Raw genomic sequence first — 15,235 nt, 5'->3', positions numbered from 1 at the left:
ATTTGCCAATTTTGTTTGAATATCTTCCACAAATGGTGCTACAGCGCAGGCTATAAATAGCTTTCAAACAGGTTTTGTGGTTTCCATATTATCCACTATATGCATTTGAAAAGTACTTTAGCATTAGTGGTATAGTGGTGAGCATAGCTGCCTTCCAAGCAGTTGACCCGAGTTCAATTCCCGGCCAATGCATCACTTTCCTTATGTGCTGTTTTCGCACTTATAGTTGTTGCTTATGCTCAGATGACAAGTTCCATAAAAAATGTTAAAATCTTTGTAGAAATCATGATTCCTTCTTAGCAGATGATTTTTTATTCCACCACTGCATGATTAAAGATTTGTAAACACATTTTACAAAGTTCACTGAGGTGCCATATTCATGTACATCAAAGGTCTTTTCTTTTCTCAGTTTTGATACCACTGTATATCAGTTCAATGGTGCATAAAAACCTTAAGTATGGATGAGCCTAAATTTTGAATTGTGAATGTCATGCAATTTGACAATTTTTTTTTAATTTCTTCCAACAATGAGGCTGCAGTGCAGGCTATAAATATCTTTCAGTTTTTGTGGTTGCAATATTGGCCACTACATGCATTTGAAAAGTGCTAAAGTATTGGTGGTCTAGTGGTGATCATAGCTGCCTTTCAGACAGTTGACCTGGTTTTGATTCCCAGCGAATGCATAATTTTCCTTATGTGCTGTTCTCACTTATAATTGTTGCTTAAGATATGCTCAGATGACAAGTTCCATAAAAAATGTTCAAGTCTTTGTAGAAATCATGATTCCTTCTTAGCAGATGACTGTTGAATCCACCACTGCCTGATTAAAGATTTGTAAACACATTTTACAAAGTTCACTGAGGTGCCATATGCAAGTACTTCAAAGGTCTTTTCTTTTCTCAGTTTTGATACCACTATATATCAGTTCAATGGTGCATACAAACCTTAAGTATGGATAAGCTTAAATCATGAATTGTGAATGTCATGCAATTTGCCAATTTTGTTTGAATATCTTCCACCAATGGTGCTACAGCGCAGGCTATAAATATCTTTCAAACAGATTTTGTGATTTCCATATTGGCCACTATATGCATTTGAAAAGTGATCAAGCATTGGTGTTATAGTGGTGAGCATAGCTGCCTACCAAGCAGTTGACTCGATTCTGATTCCCGGCCAATGCATCATTTTCCTTATGTGCTGTTTTCGCACTTATAGTTGTTGCTTAAGATATGCTCAGATGACAAGGTACATAGAAAATGTTAAAATCTTTGTAGAAATCATGATACCTTCTTAGCAGATGACTTTTGATTCCACCACTGCCTGATTAAAGATTTGTAAACACATTTTACAAAGTTCACTGAGGTGCCATATGCAAGTACATCAAAAGTCTTTTCTATTCTCAGTTTTGATACCGCTGTATATCAGTACAATGGTACATAAAAACCTCAAGTATGGATGAGCTTAAATCATGAATTGTGAATGTCATGCAATTTGCCAATTTTGTTTGAATATCTTCCACAAATGGTGCTACAGCGCAGGCTATAAATAGCTTTCAAAAAGGTTTTGTGGTTTCCATATTATTCACTATATGCATTTGAAAAGTACTCTAGCATTAGTGGTATAGTGGTGAGCATAGCTGTCTTCCAAGCAGTTGACCCGAGTTCAATTCCCGGCCAATGCATCACTTTCCTTATGTGCTGTTTTCGCACTTATAGTTGTTGCTTATGCTCAGATGACAAGTACCATAAAAATTTTCAAAAGCTTTGTAGAAATCATGATTCCTTCTTAGCAGATGATTTTTTATTCCACCACTGCATGATTAAAGATTTGTAAACACATTTTACAAAGTTCACTAAGGTGCCATATTCATGTACATCAAAGGTCTTTTCTTTTCTCAGTTTTGATACCACTGTATATCAGTTCAATGGTGCATAAAAACCTTAAGTATGGATGAGCCTAAATTTTGAATTGTGAATGTCATGCAATTTGACAATTTTTTTTGAATTTCTTCCAACAATGAGGCTGCAGTGCAGGCTATAAATATCTTTCAGTTTTTGTGGTTGCAATATTGGCCACTATATGCATTTGAAAAGTGCTAAAGTATTGGTGGTCTAGTGGTGATCATAGCTGCCTTTCAGACAGTTGACCTGGTTTTGATTCCCAGCGAATGCATCATTTTCCTTATGTGCTGTTCTCATTTATAGTTGTTGCTTAAGATATGCTCAGATGGCAATTTCCATAAAAAATGTTCAAGTCTTTGTAGAAATCATGATTCCTTCTTAGCAGATGACTGTTGAATCCACCACTGCCTGATTAAAGATTTGTAAACACATTTTACAAAGTTCACTGAGGTGCCATATGCAAGTACTTCAAAGGTCTTTTCTTTTCTCAGTTTTGATACCACTATATATCAGTTCAATGGTGCATAAAAACCTTAAGTATGGATAAGCTTAAATCATGAATTGTGAATGTCATGAAATTTGCCAATTTTGTTTGAATATCTTCCACCAATGGTGCTACAGCGCAGGCTATAAATATCTTTCAAACAGATTTTGTGATTTCCATATTGGCCACTATATGCATTTGAAAAGTGATCAAGCATTAGTGGTATAGTGGTGAGCATAGTTGCCTTCCAAGCAGTTGACCCGGGATCGATTCCTGGCCAATGCATTCTTTTCCTTATGTGCTGTTTTCGCACTTATAGTTGTTGCTTAAGATATGCTCAGATGACAAGGTCCATATAAAATGTTAAAATCTTTGTAGAAATCATGATTCCTTCTTAGCAGATGACTTTTGATTCCACCACTGCCTGATTAAAGATTTGTAAACACATTTTACAAAGTTCACTGAGGTGCCATATGCAAGTAAATCAAAGGTCTTTTCTTTTCTCAGTTTTGATACCACTGTATATCAGTTCAATGGTGCATAAAAACCTTAAGTATGGATGAGCTTAAATCTTGAATTGTGAATGTCATGCAATTTGCCAATTTTGTTTGAATATCTTCCACCAATGGTGCTACAGTGCAGGCTATAAATATCTTTCAAACAGGTTTTGTGGTTTCCATATTAGTCAATATATGCATTTGCCAAGTACTCAAGCATTGGTGGTTTAGTGGTGAGCATAACTGCCTTCCAAGCAGTTGACATGGGTTAGATTATCGGCTAATGCATCATTTTCCTTATGGGCTGTTTTCACACTTATAGTTGTTGCTTAAAATATGCTCAGAAGACAAGTTCCATAAAAAATGTTAAAAGCTTTGTAGAAATCAGGATTCCTTCTTAGCAGATGACTTTTGATTCCACCACTGCCTGATTAAAGATTTGTAAACACATTTTACAAAGTTCACAGAGGTGCCATATGCAAGTACATCAAATGTCTTTTCTTTTCTCAGTTTTGATACCACTGTATCTCAGTTAAATGGTGCATAAAAACACTAAGCATGAATGAGCCTAATTCTTGAATTGTGAATGTCATGCAATTTGCCAATTTTGTTTGAATATCTTCCACAAATGGTGATACAGCGCAGGCTATAAATATCTTTCAAACAGGTTTTGTGGTTTCCATATTATCCACTATATGCATTTCAAAAGTACTCTAGCATTAGTGGTATAGTGGAGAGCATAGCTGCCTTTCAAGCAGTTGATCTGTGTTCAATTCCCGGCAAAAGCATTCTTTTCCTTATGTGCTGTTTTCACACTTATAGTTGTTGCTTAAGATATGCTCAGATGACAAGGTCCATAGAAAATGTTAAAATCTTTGTAGAAATCATGATTCCTTCTTAGCAGATGACTTTTGATTCCACCACTGCCTGGTTAAAGATTTGTAAATACATTTTACAAAGTTCACTGAGGTGCCATATGCAAGTAAATAAAAGGTCTTTTCTTTTCTCTGTTTTGATACCACTGTATATTAGTTCAATGGTGCATAAAAACCTTAAGTATGGATGAGCCTAAATCTTGAATTGTGAATGTCATGCAATTTGCCAATTTTGTTTGAATATCTTCCACCAATGGTGCTACAGCGCAGGCTATAAATATCTTTCAAACAGTTGTTGTGATTTCCATATTGGCCACTATATTCATTTGTAAAGTGCTCAGGCATTGGTAGTATAGTGGTGAGCATAACTGCCTTCCAAGCAGTTGACCCGTGTTCGATTCCCGGCCAATGCATGCTTTTCCTTATGTGCTGTTTTCGCACTTATAGTTGTTGCTTAAGATATGCTCAGATGACAAGGTCCATAGAAAATGTTAAAATCTTTGTAGAAATCATGATTCCTTCTTAGCAGATGACTTTTGATTCCACCACTGCTTGATTAAAGATTTGTAAATACATTTTACAAAGTTCACTGAGGTGCTATATGCTAGTAAATCAAAGGTCTTTTCTTTTCTCAGTTTTGATACCACTGTATATCAGTTCAATGGTGAATAAAAAACTTAAGTATGGATGAGCCTAAATCTTGAATTGTGAATTTCATGCAATTTGCCAATTTTGTTTGAATATCTACCACCAATGGTGATACAGCGCAGGCTATAAATATCTTTCAAATAGTTGTTGTGATTTCCATATTGGCCACTATATGCATTTGAAAAGTGCTCAAGCATTGGTGGTATAGTGGTTAGCATAACTGCCTTCCAAGCAGTTGACCTGGGTTCGATACCCGGCCAATGCATATTATTCCTTATGTGCTGTTTTTGCAATTATAGTTGTTGCTTAAGATATTCTCAGATGACAAGGTCCATAAAAAATGTTCAAGACTTTATAGAAATCATGATTCCTACTTAGCAGATGACTGTTGAATCCACCACTGCATGATTAAAGATTTAAAAACACATTTTACAAAGTTCACTGAGGTGCCATATGCAAGTACTTCAAAGGTATTTTCTTTTCTCAGTTCTGATACCACTGTATATCAGTTCAATGGTGCATAAAAACCTTAAGTATGGATAAGCTTAAATCTTGAATTGTGAATGTCATGCAATTTGCCAATTTTGTTTGAATATCTTCCACCAATGGTGCTACAGCGCAGGCTATAAATATCTTTCAAACAGATATTGTGATTTCTATATTGGCCACTATATGCATTTGAAAAGTGCCCAAGCATTGGTGGTATAGTGGTGAGCATAGCTACCTTCCAAGAGGTGGACACGGGTTCGATTCCTGGCCAATCCATAATTTTCCTTATGTGCTGAATTTGCACTTATAGTTGTTGCTTAAGATATGCTCAGATGACAAGTTCCATAAAATTTTTTAAAAGCTTTGTAGAAATCATGATTCCTTCTTAGCAGATGACTTTTGATTCCACCACTACCTGATTAAAGATTTGTAAACACATTTTACATAGTTCACTGAGGTGCCATATGCAAGTACATCAAAGGTCTTTTTTTTTCTCAGTTTTGATACCACTGTATATCAGTTCAACGGTGAATAAAAACCTTAAGTATGGATGAGCCTAAATCTTGAATTGTGAATGTCATGCAATTTGCCAATTTTGTTTGAATATCTTCCACCAATGGTGCTACAGCACAGGCTATAAATATCTTTCAAACAGGTTTTGTGGTTTTCATATTAGTCAATATATGCATTTGCCAAGTAATCAAGTATTGGTGGTATAGTGGTGAGCATATCTGCCTTCCAAGCAGTTGACCCGGGTTTGATTCCCGGCCAATGCATCATTTTCCTAATGTTCTGTTTTGGAACTTATAGTTGTTGCTTAAGATATGCTCAGATGACAAGGTCCATAAAAAATTTTAAAAGCTTTGTAGAAATCATGATTCCTTCTTAGCAGATGACTTTTGATTCCACCACTGCCTGATTAAAGATTTGTAAACACATTTTACAAAGTTCACTGAGGTGCCATATGCAAGTACATCAAAGGTCTTTTCTATTCTCATTTTTGATACCGCTGTATATCAGTACAATGGTGCATAAAAACCTTAAGTATGGATGAGCTTAAATCATAAATTGTGAATGTCATGCAATTTGCCAATTTTGTTTGAATATCTTCCACAAATGGTGCTACAGCGCAGGCTATAAATATCTTTCAAACAGGTTTTGTGGTTTCCATATTATCCACTATATGCATGTGAAAAGTACTCTAGCATTATTGGTATAGTGGTGAGCATAGCTGCCTTCCAAGCAGTTAACCTGAGTTCAATTCCTGGCCAATGCATCACTTTCCTTATGTGCTGTTTTCGCACTTATAGTTGTTGCTTATGCTCAGATGACAAGTTCCATAAAAAATGTTAAAAGCTTTGTAGAAATCATGATTCCTTCTTAGCAGATGATTTTTTATTCCACCACTGCATGATTAAAGATTTGTAAACACATTTTACAAAGTTCACTGAGGTGCCATATTCATGTACATCAAAGGTCTTTTCTTTTCTCAGTTTTGATACCACTATATATCAGTTCAATGGTGCATAAAAACCTTAAGTATGGATGAGCCTAAATTTTGAATTGTGAATGTCATGCAATTTGACAATTTTTTTTAAATTTCTTCCAACAATGAGGCTGCAGTGCAGGCTATAAATATCTATCAGTTTTTGTGGTTGCAATATTGGCCACTATATGCATTTGAAAAGTGCTAAAGTATTGGTGGTATAGTCGTGATCATAGCTGCCTTTCAGACAGTTGACCTGGTTTTGATTCCTAGCGAATGCATCATTTTCCTTATGTGCTGTTCTCACTTATAGTTGTTGCTTAAGATATGCTCAGATGACAAATTCCATAAAAAATGTTCAAGTCTTTGTAGAAATCATGATTCCTTCTTAGCAGATGACTGTTGATCCACCACTGCCTGATTAAAGATTTGTAAACACATTTTACAAAGTTCACTGAGGTGCCATATGCAAGTACATCAAAGGTCTTTTCTATTCTCATTTTTGATACCGCTGTATATCAGTACAATGGTGCATAAAAACCTTAAGTATGGATGAGCTTAAATCATGAATTGTGAATGCCATGCAATTTGCCAATTTCGTTTGAATATCTTCCACCAATGGTGCTATAGCGCAGGCTATAAATATCTTTCAAACAGATGTTGTGGTTTCCATATTAGCAACTATATGCATTTGAAAAGTTCTCAAGCATTGGTGTTTTAGTGGTGAGCATAGCTGCCTTCCAAGTAGTTGACACGGGTTCGATTCCCGGCCAATGCATCATTTTCCTTATGGGCTGTTTTCGCACATATAGTTGTTGCTTAAGATATGCTCAGATGATAAGTTCCATAAAAATTTTTATATTGCTTTGTAGAAATCATGATTCCTTCTTAGCAGATGACTGTTGAATCCACCACTGCCTGATTAAAGATTTGTAAACACATTTTTACAAAGTTCACTGAGGTGCCATATGCAAGTGCATCAAAGGTCTTTTCTTTTCTCAGTTTTGATATCACTGTATATCAGTTCAATGGTGCATAAAAACTTTAAGTATGAATGAGCCTAAATCATAAATTGTGAATGTCATGCAATCTGCCAATTTTGTTTGAATATCTTCCACCAATTGTGCTACAGCGCAGGCTATAAATATCTTTCAAACAGGTTTTGTGGTTTCCATATTAGCCATTATATGCATTTGAAAACTGCTCAAGCTTTGGTGTTATAGTGGTGAGCATAGCTGCCTTTCAAGCAGTTGACCCAGGTTCAATTCCCGGCCAATGCATCTTTTTCCTTATATTCTATTTTCGCACTTTAGGTTGTTGCTTAAGATATGCTCAGATGACAAGGTCCATAAAAAATGTTAAACGCTTTGTAGAAATCATGATTCCTTCTTAGCAGATGACTTTTGATTCCACCACTGCCTGATTAAAGATTTGTAAACACATTTTACAAAGTTCACTGAGGTGCCATATGCAAGTACATCAAAGGTCTTTTCTTTTCTCAGTTTTGATACCGCTGTATATCAGTACAATGGTGCATAAAAACCTTAAGTATGGATGAGCTTAAATCATGAATTGTGAATGTCATGCAATTTGCCAATTTTGTTTGAATATCTTCCACAAATGGTGCTACAGCGCAGGCTATAAATATCTTTCAAACAGGTTTTGTGGTTTCCATATTATCCACTATATGCATTTGAAAAGTACTTTAGCATTAGTGGTATAGTGGTGAGCATAGCTGCCTTCCAAGCAGTTGACCCGAGTTCAATTCCCGGCCAATGCATCACTTTCCTTATGTGCTGTTTTCGCACTTATAGTTGTTGCTTATGCTCAGATGACAAGTTCCATAAAAAATGTTAAAATCTTTGTAGAAATCATGATACCTTCTTAGCAGATGACTTTTGATTCCACCACTGCATGATTAAAGATTTGTAAACACATTTTACAAAGTTCACTGAGGTGCCATATTCATGTACATCAAAGGTCTTTTCTTTTCTCAGTTTTGATACCACTGTATATCAGTACAATGGTACATAAAAACCTTAAGTATGGATGAGCTTAAATCATGAATTGTGAATGTCATGCAATTTGCCAATTTTGTTTGAATATCTTCCACAAATGGTGCTACAGCGCAGGCTATAAATAGCTTTCAAAAAGGTTTTGTGGTTTCCATATTATTCACTATATGCATTTGAAAAGTACTCTAGCATCCTTAGTGGTATAGTGGTGAGCATAGCTGTCTTCCAAGCAGTTGACCCGAGTTCAATTCCCGGCCAATGCATCACTTTCCTTATGTGCTGTTTTCGCACTTATAGTTGTTGCTTATGCTCAGATGACAAGTACCATAAAAATTTTTAAAAGCTTTGTAGAAATCATGATTCCTTCTTAGCAGATGATTTTTTATTCCACCACTGCATGATTAAAGATTTGTAAACACATTTTACAAAGTTCACTGAGGAGCCATATTCATATACATCAAAGGTCTTTCCTTTTCTCAGTTTTGATACCACTGTATATCAGTTCAATGGTGCATAAAAACCTTAAGTATGGATGAGCCTAAATTTTGAATTGTGAATGTCATGCAAGTTGACAATTTTTTTTGAATTTCTTCCAACAATGAGGCTGCAGTGCAGGCTATAAATATCTTTCAGTTTTTGTGGTTGCAATATTGGCCACTATATGCATTTGAAAAGTGCTAAAGTATTGGTGGTATAGTGGTGATCATAGCTGCCTTTCAGACAGTTGACCTGGTTTTGATTCCCAGCGAATGCATCATTTTCCTTATGTGCTGTTCTCACTTATAGTTGTTGCTTAAGATATGCTCAGATGACAAGTTCCATAAAAAATGTTCAATTCTTTGTAGAAATCACGATTCCTTCTTAGCAGATGACTGTTGAATCCACCACTGCCTGATTAAAGATTTGTAAACACATTTTACAAAGTTCACTGAGGTGCCATATGCAAGTACTTCAAAGGTCTTTTCTTTTCTCAGTTTTAATACCACTATATATCAGTTCAATGGTGCATAAAAACCTTAAGTATGGATAAGCTTATCATGAATTGTGAATGTCATGTAATTTGTCAATTTTGTTTGTATATCTTCCACCAATGGTGCTACAGTGCAGGCTATAAATATCTTACAAACATGTTTTGTGGTTTCCATATTAGCCACTATATGCATTTGAAAAGTACTCAAGCATTGGTGTTATAGTGGTGAGCATAGCTGCCTTCCAAGCAGTTGACTCGAGTTTGATTCCCGGCCAATGCATCATTTTCCTTATGTGCTGTTTTCGCACTTATAGTTGTTGCTTAAGATATGCTCAGATGACAAGGTACATAGAAAATGTTAAAATCTTTGTAGAAATCACGATTCCTTCTTAGCAGATGACTGTTGAATCCACCACTGCCTGATTAAAGATTTGTAAACACATTTTACAAAGTTCACTGAGGTGCCATATGCAAGAACATCACAGGTCTTTTCTATTCTCAGTTTTGATACCGCTGTATATCAGTACAATGGTGCATAAAAACCTTAAGTATGGATGAGATTAAATCATGAATTGTGAATGTCATGCAATTTGCCAATTTTGTTTGAATATCTTCCACAAATGGTGCTACAGCGCAGGCTATAAATATCTTTCAAACAGGTTTTGTGGTTTCCATATTAGCAACTATATGCATTTGAAAAGTTCTCAAGCATTGGTTTTTTAGTGGTGAGCATAGCTGCCTTCCAAGTAGTTGACACGGGTTCGATTCCCGGCCAATGCATCATTTTCCTTATGGGCTGTTTTCGCACATATAGTTGTTGCTTAAGATATGCTCAGATGATAAGTTCCAGAAAAATTTTTAATTGCTTTGTAGAAATCATGATTCCTTCTTAGCAGATGACTGTTGAATCCACCACTGCCTGATTAAAGATTTGTAAACACATTTTTACAAAGTTCACTGAGGTGCCATATGCAAGTGCATCAAAGGTCTTTTCTTTTCTCAGTTTTGATATCACTGTATATCAGTTCAATGGTGCATAAAAACTTTAAGTATGAATGAGCCTAAATCATAAATTGTGAATGTCATGCAATCTGCCAATTTTGTTTGAATATCTTCCACCAATTGTGCTACAGCGCAGGCTATAAATATCTTTCAAACAGGTTTTGTGGTTTCCATATTAGCCACTATATGCATTTGAAAACTGCTCAATCTTTGGTGTTATAGTGGTGAGCATAGCTGCCTTTCAAGCAGTTGACCCGGGTTCAATTCCCGGCTAATGCATCTTTTTCCTTATATTCTGTTTTCGCACTTTAGGTTGTTGCTTAAGATATGCTCAGATGACAAGGTCCATAAAAAATGTTAAAAGCTTTGTAGAAATCATGATTCCTTCTTAGCAGATGACTTTTGATTCCACCACTGCCTGATTAAAGATTTGTAAACACATTTTACAAAGTTCACTGAGGTGCCATATGCAAGTACATCAAAGGTCTTTTCTTTTCTCAGTTTTGATACCGCTGTATATCAGTACAATGGTGCATAAAAACCTTAAGTATGGATGAGCTTAAATCATGAATTGTGAATGTCATGCAATTTGCCAATTTTGTTTGAATATCTTCCACAAATGGTGCTACAGCGCAGGCTATAAATAGCTTTCAAACAGGTTTTGTGGTTTCCATATTATCCACTATATGCATTTGAAAAGTACTTTAGCATTAGTGGTATAGTGGTGAGCATAGCTGCCTTCCAAGCAGTTGACCCGAGTTCAATTCCCGGCCAATGCATCACTTTCCTTATGTGCTGTTTTCGCACTTATAGTTGTTGCTTATGCTCAGATGACAAGTTCCATAAAAAATGTTAAAATCTTTGTAGAAGTCATGATTCCTTCTTAACAGATGATTTTTTATTCCACCACTGCATGATTAAAGATTTGTAAACACATTTTACAAAGTTCACTGAGGTGCCATATTCATGTACATCAAAGGTCTTTTCTTTTCTCAGTTTTGATACCACTGTATATCAGTTCAATGGTGCATAAAAACCTTAAGTATGGATGAGCCTAAATTTTGAATTGTGAATGTCATGCAATTTGACAATTTTTTTTGAATTTCTTCCAACAATGAGGCTGCAGTGCAGGCTATAAATATCTTTCAGTTTTTGTGGTTGCAATATTGGCCACTACATGCATTTGAAAAGTGCTAAAGTATTGGTGGTCTAGTGGTGATCATAGCTGCCTTTCAGACAGTTGACCTGGTTTTGATTCCCAGCGAATGCATAATTTTCCTTATGTGCTGTTCTCACTTATAATTGTTGCTTAAGATATGCTCAGATGACAAGTTCCATAAAAAATGTTCAAGTCTTTGTAGAAATCATGATTCCTTCTTAGCAGATGACTGTTGAATCCACCACTGCCTGATTAAAGATTTGTAAACACATTTTACAAAGTTCACTGAGGTGCCATATGCAAGTACTTCAAAGGTCTTTTCTTTTCTCAGTTTTGATACCACTATATATCAGTTCAATGGTGCATAAAAACCTTAAGTATGGATAAGCTTAAATCATGAATTGTGAATGTCATGCAATTTGCCAATTTTGTTTGAATATCTTCCACCAATGGTGCTACAGCGCAGGCTATAAATATCTTTCAAACAGATTTTGTGATTTCCATATTGGCCACTATATGCATTTGAAAAGTGGTCAAGCATTGGTGTTATAGTGGTGAGCATAGCTGCCTACCAAGCAGTTGACTCGATTTTGATTCCCGGCCAATGCATCATTTTCCTTATGTGCTGTTTTCGCACTTATAGTTGTTGCTTAAGATATGCTCAGATGACAAGGTACATAGAAAATGTTAAAATCTTTGTAGAAATCATGATACCTTCTTAGCAGATGACTTTTGATTCCACCACTGCCTGATTAAAGATTTGTAAACACATTTTACAAAGTTCACTGAGGTGCCATATGCAAGTACATCAAAAGTCTTTTCTATTCTCAGTTTTGATACCGCTGTATATCAGTACAATGGTACATAAAAACCTCAAGTATGGATGAGCTTAAATCATGAATTGTGAATGTCATGCAATTTGCCAATTTTGTTTGAATATCTTCCACAAATGGTGCTACAGCGCAGGCTATAAATATCTTTCAAACAGATTTTGTGATTTCCATATTGGCCACTATATGCATTTGAAAAGTGATCAAGCATTGGTGGTATAGTGGTGAGCATAGTTGCCTTCCAAGCAGTTGACCTGGGTTCGATTCCTGGCCAATGCATTCTTTTACTTATGTGCTGTTTTCGCACTTATAGTTGTTGCTTAAGATATGCTCAGATGACAAGGTCCATATAAAATGTTAAAATCTTTGTAGAAATCATGATTCCTTCTTAGCAGATGACTTTTGATTCCACCACTGCCTGATTAAAGATTTGTAAACACATTTTACAAAGTTCACTGAGGTGCCATATGCAAGTAAATCAAAGGTCTTTTCTTTTCTCAGTTTTGATACCACTGTATATCAGTTCAATGGTGCATAAAAACCTTAAGTATGGATGAGCTTAAATCTTGAATTGTGAATGTCATGCAATTTGCCAATTTTGTTTGAATATCTTCCACCAATGGTGCTACAGTGCAGGCTATAAATATCTTTCAAACAGGTTTTGTGGTTTCCATATTAGTCAATATATGCATTTGCCAAGTACTCAAGCATTGGTGGTTTAGTGGTGAGCATAGCTGCCTTCCAAGCAGTTGACATGGGTTAGATTATCGGCTAATGCATCATTTTCCTTATGGGCTGTTTTCACACTTATAGTTGTTGCTTAAAATATGCTCAGAAGACAAGTTCCATAAAAAATGTTAAAAGCTTTGTAGAAATCAGGATTCCTTCTTAGCAGATGACTTTTGATTCCACCACTGCCTGATTAAAGATTTGTAAACACATTTTACAAAGTTCACAGAGGTGCCATATGCAAGTACATCAAATGTCTTTTCTTTTCTCAGTTTTGATACCACTGTATCTCAGTTAAATGGTGCATAAAAACACTAAGCATGAATGAGCCTAATTCTTGAATTGTGAATGTCATACAATTTGCCAATTTTGTTTGAATATCTTCCACAAATGGTGATACAGCGCAGGCTATAAATATCTTTCAAACAGGTTTTGTGGTTTCCATATTATCCACTATATGCATTTGAAAAGTACTCTAGCATTAGTGGTATAGTGGAGAGCATAGCTGCCTTCCAAGCAGTTGATCTGTGTTCAATTCCCGGCAAATGCATTCTTTTCCTTATGTGCTGTTTTCACACTTATAGTTGTTGCTTAAGATATGCTCAGATGACAAGGTCCATAGAAAATGTTAAAATCTTTGTAGAAATCATGATTCCTTCTTAGCAGATGACTTTTGATTCCACCACTGCCTGGTTAAAGATTTGTAAATACATTTTACAAAGTTCACTGAGGTGCCATATGCAAGTAAATAAAAGGTCTTTTCTTTTCTCTGTTTTGATACCACTGTATATTAGTTCAATGGTGCATAAAAACCTTAAGTATGGATGAGCCTAAATCTTGAATTGTGAATGTCATGCAATTTGCCAATTTTGTTTGAATATCTTCCACCAATGGTGCTACAGCGCAGGCTATAATTATCTTTCAAACAGTTGTTGTGATTTCCATATTGGCCACTATATTCATTTGTAAAGTGCTCAGGCATTGGTAGTATAGTGGTGAACATAACTGCCTTCCATGCAGTTGACCCGTGTTCGATTCCCGGCCAATGCATCCTTTTCCTTATGTGCTGTTTTCGCACTTATAGTTGTTGCTTAAGATATGCTCAGATGACAAGGTCCATAGAAAATGTTAAAATCTTTGTAGAAATCATGATTCCTTCTTAGCAGATGACTTTTGATTCCAGCACTGCTTGATTAAAGATTTGTAAATACATTTTACAAAGTTCACTGAGGTGCTGTATGCTAGTAAATCAAAGGTCTTTTCTTTTCTCAGTTTTGATACCACTGTATATCAGTTCAATGGTGAATAAAAAACTTAAGTATGGATGAGCCTAAATCTTGAATTGTGAATTTCATGCAATTTGCCAATTTTGTTTGAATATCTACCACCAATGGTGATACAGCGCAGGCTATAAATATCTTTCAAATAGTTGTTGTGATTTCCATATTGGCCACTATATGCATTTGAAAAGTGCTCAAGCATTGGTGGTATAGCGGTTAGCATAACTGCCTTCCAAGCAGTTGACCTGGGTTCGATACCCGGCCAATGCATATTATTCCTTATGTGCTGTTTTTGCAATTATAGTTGTTGCTTAAGATATTCTCAGATGACAAGGTCCATAGAAAATGTTAAAATCTTTGTAGAAATCATGATTCCTTATTAGCAGATGACTTTTGATTCCACCACTGCATGATGAAAGATTTGTAAACACATTTTACAAAGTTCACTGAGGTGCCATATGCAAGTACATCAAAGGTCTTTTCTCTTCTCAGTTTTGATACCACTGTATATCAGTTCAATGGTGCATAAAAACCTTAAGTATGGATGAGCCTAAATCTTGAATTGTGAATGTCATGCAATTTGACAATTTTTTTTGAATTTATTCCAACAATGAGGCTGCAGCGCAGGCTATAAATATCTTTCAGTTTTTGTGGTTGCAATATTGGCCACTATATGCATTTGAAAAGTGCTGAAGTATTGGTGGTATAGTGGTGATCATAGCTGCCTTTCAGACAGTTGACCTGGTTTTGATTCCCAGCGAATGCATCATTTTCCTTATGTGCTGTTCTCACTTATAGTTGTTGCTTAAGATATGCTCAGATGACAAGTTCCATAAAAAATGTTCAAGACTTTGTAGAAATCATGATTCC

At 35.7% G+C, this 15,235-nt stretch overlaps 3 non-coding genes across 3 annotated transcripts; all 3 read left to right on the top strand.

Moving 5' to 3' along the window:
- The first annotated feature begins 4,098 nt into the window (after nt 1–4,098).
- On the top strand, nt 4,099–4,170 carry TRNAG-UCC (transfer RNA glycine (anticodon UCC)). The gene has a single exon. It is a non-coding gene; the product is annotated as a tRNA-Gly (tRNA).
- A 428-nt stretch (nt 4,171–4,598) lies between these two features.
- Nucleotides 4,599–4,670, top strand: TRNAG-UCC (transfer RNA glycine (anticodon UCC)). The gene has a single exon. It is a non-coding gene; the product is annotated as a tRNA-Gly (tRNA).
- Nucleotides 4,671–14,563: 9,893 nt separating this feature from the next.
- TRNAG-UCC (transfer RNA glycine (anticodon UCC)) lies at nt 14,564–14,635 on the top strand. Its single transcript has one exon. It is a non-coding gene; the product is annotated as a tRNA-Gly (tRNA).
- The last annotated feature ends 600 nt before the right edge of the window (nt 14,636–15,235 follow it).

Source organism: Pseudophryne corroboree, chromosome 4, assembly GCF_028390025.1.
Source record: "Pseudophryne corroboree isolate aPseCor3 chromosome 4, aPseCor3.hap2, whole genome shotgun sequence".
Taxonomy (NCBI): Eukaryota; Metazoa; Chordata; class Amphibia; order Anura; family Myobatrachidae; genus Pseudophryne; species Pseudophryne corroboree.
The sequence above is the reverse complement of the archived record's forward strand: the minus strand, read 5'-3'. Positions and strand labels throughout refer to the sequence as shown.